The sequence below is a fragment of the Mixophyes fleayi genome, chromosome 5, assembly GCF_038048845.1.
Source record: "Mixophyes fleayi isolate aMixFle1 chromosome 5, aMixFle1.hap1, whole genome shotgun sequence".
In the NCBI taxonomy this organism is placed as follows: Eukaryota; Metazoa; Chordata; class Amphibia; order Anura; family Limnodynastidae; genus Mixophyes; species Mixophyes fleayi.
Genome location: NC_134406.1, coordinates 19,760,704 through 19,765,976, shown reverse-complemented (window position 1 = coordinate 19,765,976; position 5,273 = coordinate 19,760,704). Strand labels below are relative to the sequence as shown.

The 5,273-nt window shown below is 39.3% G+C and overlaps 1 long non-coding RNA gene across 1 annotated transcript; it reads right to left on the bottom strand.

Moving 5' to 3' along the window:
- Positions 1-347: 347 nt before the first annotated feature.
- On the bottom strand, positions 348-4,850 carry LOC142158113 (uncharacterized). The gene is made up of 2 exons (XR_012692726.1): positions 4,312-4,850; positions 348-3,601 (listed from the first exon to the last, which is right to left on the bottom strand). It is a non-coding gene; the product is annotated as an uncharacterized LOC142158113 (long non-coding RNA).
- Positions 4,851-5,273: the final 423 nt, after the last annotated feature.

Below are 5,273 nucleotides of genomic sequence, written 5' to 3'. Positions count from 1 at the left end.
CATCCACTAAACACAGTAGCGGGAGGGAATTCATATTGTTCCCATCATGTACACAGAACAAACAATACGGGAAAGATCCTGGGCTCTGGAATGCTGAGCTTTCTAGCCATGTGTTTCTAGAATCAGGTAGAGATTAGGGGCCCAATTGATCAAGTAATGCAAATGCTGATATGTGACGTATTTTGTGTTAAATTGCTCTGCGCATACAGACTATGAACGCAAGTGTATGCAGTTCATCTTCAAGCGTTAAGGACTGTTAGATCTAAAATTCTGACCCAAGTCTGCCTGTGGTGTCAAGTATATCTGGAAGCGCTTCAATCAGCTGGAGAGAATTGACACAGACCAAGTTCTGTATGCAAGGAATATTCTCTAGTTTATTGATACAAAGATACAGATTTTTATAGGCTACTGTATAAATGAATCCTACGTCATATGCATACAATAGTTTATACCACTAGTTTATGAGAAGCGCTACTGATTAACTTTCTCACGTATTCTTGAGGTGTTTACTTTTCTCCCCCTTCTAAGGACAGATGAGCCTATTATTTCTTATCTCAAGGGGAGTTGGAGATATGCTATGTGTAACACCATGGATACAGCTCCCATACTACCAGCTGGATATGAAGCTCATTATTGTTTTCATAACTGGTTACATTCTTCAGGTGTTCCCTATTAGTTCAACTTCAAGGCCATAGGCTCACATATTGCAAAACTGCAAGTTAACAGAAAAATGAATAATCTCTTCTAGCAAATAATATTTCTATACAAGTTACAATAAAATGGCTGAACAAAGGCCTTATGAGGCCTTAACAAAAAATCATATTTAACATTTCCCATCTTTTATTCAATTTTCGACCCTTTCTCCTCCTACCTACCTAATCCTATCTATAGAACCACATTCTTAATAAGCAGGTACTTATACACATGTAGGAGGCCACATGCATAGAGTTGGTCCCCTTAGGAATCTGTCAACTCATCCCCCACTAATAAGCCTGTGATCCTCCCTGTCCTAACTTGATTTATGAGGAGATGCATTTTGGCAAATGTCCATGTCTAGAAAAGATGGTTTCTTAGAAGGTAGTTAATGAGTCTATAGTAGTTCTGCAGGCCTTGCATGTCCTTTGTTCAATCTTTAGTAGTTTCTTGTTGCAAACTCTGCAGTTCTTTGGCTTTGCTAGTCCAAATAATTCATGACACTCATAGTCTGGTCAGGTTTCAGAAGTAATTTCTGTGATCATCAGAGGTTCGGGATTTTCAGTGGTTCCCTTTTTGGAGAGACAACAATCAAGTGTCAGTAACTTCTTAATCAGCCATATATTTAGTTTCATTATCACCTATACGATCAACAGGATTGCAAAACCATTTGCTACTAATGCCAATATTTCCAATATCCAACATGAATCATTACTGACAACTTTACCAATGAGGTTATGCATCTGCACAAAGACATTTTCAGAGTTTACTCTACTATGAGTGCAAATTGTTGAGCACTCCTTCCCATATGTTTCTCACAGTGTCATAGGCAATATGTCACTTAACTGTCTGTTTCATACTGGGTTAGGGAGGCCTTAATCCCTACTTCAGTCACAATTATTCTGGCAAGACATATCATTTCTATTTATCAGAACAAGACTCCCCTGATTTGAAGACTTTGCAGTGTTATGCGTGAATCCAGGTGTCTCTTTACTGTACTTTCACTGCCATGGGAGTCGTCAACAGGACTTGATAAGGACCCTTGTATCTGGGTTCAAGACTTCTCCTGATGTGCTTTCTCACGACCACCCAGCCCCCCAGGGTGCAGTTTATGGGTACCTGTATCAAAATTAGGGTTTGCAATGGAGGAGAATATTTGACCATGTATTTCAGTTAGTTGTTTCTATAATAAGGCAACATAATTCAACAAATCACTATATACATGGTGTAGTTGCTATGGAAAATAACAGCCTGTTCTGTTTGCTGTGCCAAACAATATCTCATATGGTGTTAAACCTGTGTCTTTCCTAGCAGTATTTTTTTACTGAGTGCAGGTAAACATGAGATCCATGGCAGACCTGTTTCAGCCATTATTTTCTGCATTTTCAATTTCAGTGTACCATTAAGGCGCTCCATACATCCTGAACTTTGGGATCTGTAGGGGGTGTGATAGTTTCTGGAATCCTTGCCCCGTAAAGTGTATCCCTCTGTCACTTACAATGACCTCTGGTACACCATATCATCAGATTACCTCATTCGCAATTTTCTTGGCTAATGCTTTAGCATTTGCTTTTCTATACAGCCATGTCTCCAGCCAGTGACTAAAGAAGTTGACACAGACAAGCACATTCTCAAAGCCCGAGCATTTGGGAAGTTATAAAGTCTATCTGTATCCTCTTATAGGGATATTATGTCTGGGGTGTGCTTTTCCATAGGACAGACTTACTCGGGTTACTTTGTGCACAGACTAGGCATTCTGCCACTAACGACTGTGCTGCTTGGGCGAACCCTGGTACTATCCATAAGCTGCTAGTGAGTACAACCATAGCATCTTTTCCCAGATGCACTTTCTCGTGTGCTATATTGGCCATAATGGGATAAACTACTTTTGGCAGACACAAACGCTGACCTTTACACCACTCCTTGCACTTCTAGTGCTCCATGTATTGCCCAAGTCTTTTTCTTATTTTCTGTTGCTTGTCTTTCCATAAGTTGGAGTGTGCTCTGGTCAAACAGGGGTCAGGGGGTCACCATGTAAATAGACTCCCCTTGGGGTACTGGGGCTATGGCGGCTTCTCGTGCGGCCTGGTCTATTTCACTTAGATTCGGGGGTAGTATCTCTGTGTGTGTCTTCACCTTCATCACTGTTTGGAGGACAGCTGGAATGCAGTGAACAGTGCCCTGGTATGTTCATCATATTGACTGGTTTGCTTGCTGAACCCATAAGGTCCCTACTTTTCCATACAGGGCCATAATCATGCGCAATTACAAATGCATAACTTGAATCAGTGTAAATATTTACTCTTTGTCCTTTTGCATATATGCATGCAAGTGTCAGGGCCTTTAGTTCAGCTTCTTGTGCTGACATGTGACTCGGTAGAGTCTGTTGTATCACTATTTCTGTGTGTGTGGTTACAGCACACCCTGTATACGGGACAGGATCTATGTGATAGTGTGAACCATCTACAAAAAGAGTGATGTCTGCATCTGGTAATGGTTTATCTTTAATGTGAGATAAAACCAGAGATTCTAGTTTCATTAGTTCTATGCAATCATGTTCAGAAAAATTTTGTTTGCATTTTTTTTTTTTTTCCTTTCTTTCTGTTCAAGCTGGAATGGAATTCCCCCAAATCCCTAGGGTAACCCCAATATATACAGGTACTTCTCCCATCTTTTGAAACTTGCTGCAATAAGGCAGCAGGATTCAACATTGTGCACTGCTTAAGTGTAACGTTACTGGGAGTAAGCAGTGCTACTTCATTAGGATAGGCTTCAGTAAGGAGCATGTGGAATCCAAGGACAAGGTTCTTGGTTTCTGAGTTCCACAAAGTTTACACTCATTAGATGGAGTGTACAGTACAACGGTTAAGACAGATGTGGTAACTTTAATTCTTCTGGAAGAGAAACACTTAGCTTAAATAACCTGTTAATAAGCCACATCATCAGTTCTATTAGTGTATATAATAATGTGTTGGGCCACAATACTCACAAACACATTCCTGCATTGGGTGTAAACCCCTGTAGTCATGGGTTGCTCTTTTCTTTATTTGGTTGGGTTAAACTTTCATATTAGAATTTTCTAATTATGTATAATGATCTATACATTACTATGGGCCTGAGTCTGGTTCTTCCAAACTTGGCTTTCCTTTCTAGTCTAGTACACATCTACAGCGCACAGCAAAGGAAAATAACGTGCAATCTATATTCCTCCTGCTAATATCAATGAACTCCCCTCTCTGGTCTCCCTTGGACCTTTAAAAAACTTAAAATACAGTTTACTCAGATTCCCCTTGTCTGAAGGTCTTAACATATATCTGTGAACATGAGAGGCTCTGGGGCCTCTTGTGCTTCCTTTTTTTTTTTGTCTTCTAATAAAAAAGGAAAGGGAGGAAGAAAATACACAGTGCGCTCGGCAAGTGTTATATGTCACTCATTTCACAATAGGAGGGAATGTCCTTTGTGCTGTATATCTTCATACTTAGTAAATCTGGCCGGTAACAAATGTTTTGCTTGTGCTTGGTTTCTGTCACAACGTACGATACCGTTAAGGTAACTGGGTGTCCTAGCACAATATCTATACTCTTTTCAAGCACTAAAGCAGAGTAGTATGCAAGTGACCTTAGCTTGCGACCATGTATTTGTGTCAGTACTCCTTGTACATGTGCACTGACTTCATAACAAAATAATGTGAAAGGCTTGTCATAATCTGGCAAAGCCAGTGCTGGCGCTGAAGTTATTTCAGCTTAAAATTGGTTAAACATTTGGTTCTGCTCAGAGGAGAGTATAAATGGCTTGCTATGATCCAGAAGTGCTAATGCAGGAGCACATACAATTGCTCTTAAAGTCTTAAATCTTTTTCATTTCTGTAAAAATATAGAATTCCCATCAATGCATTACCATACCCACAATAAAAAGAATTATTTACAGTATATGACAATTATAGCACAGTAAATAAGGGCAGTAAATGTCTTTACAAACACTGATTTACTCAAAACTGTAATGAGGATACAAATAAAAACCTTTTGCTTTCTGCACATACAGAAAAACCACCTAGTTCATGCATTTGCTATGTGAATAGCACATAAACTCTAATATCTCTTCCAAAACAAGGTAATCATTACTCAGAAGAGTTTACGTTATTTAAATCCTTCATTAGTTTATACTTATGTTTGTTGTGGTGCAAAGATGGTGCATTGGAAGTTAAATCAATGCAATCTGGATTGCCTAATGGGTCTTTGCAGCTGGAGACCTGTGAATAAAAAAACTTTTGCATAGAGATTAACATTTATTTACTAGGAATTACTGTAACTGTAACATGCGTGTATACTGTTATCAGGTAACCAGTGAACAGCTGCTAAAAGCTTAACTGTGACGCTATGCGTTCCATGCCTTGATTTCCTCAAAGGGGCAGTCCCTAATTTCACAAATAGAGAATGTCAAAGTGACGAGACCTGGGCGAGTGTTCAAAGCCACTCCTTTCTTATCATCTCTTAGTACAGCCCTTTTAAATGACACTAATTAAATTTCCGGGTTTAGAAACATTCAATCTGGAATCTTGGTTCCAAGTATTCAACCATTTT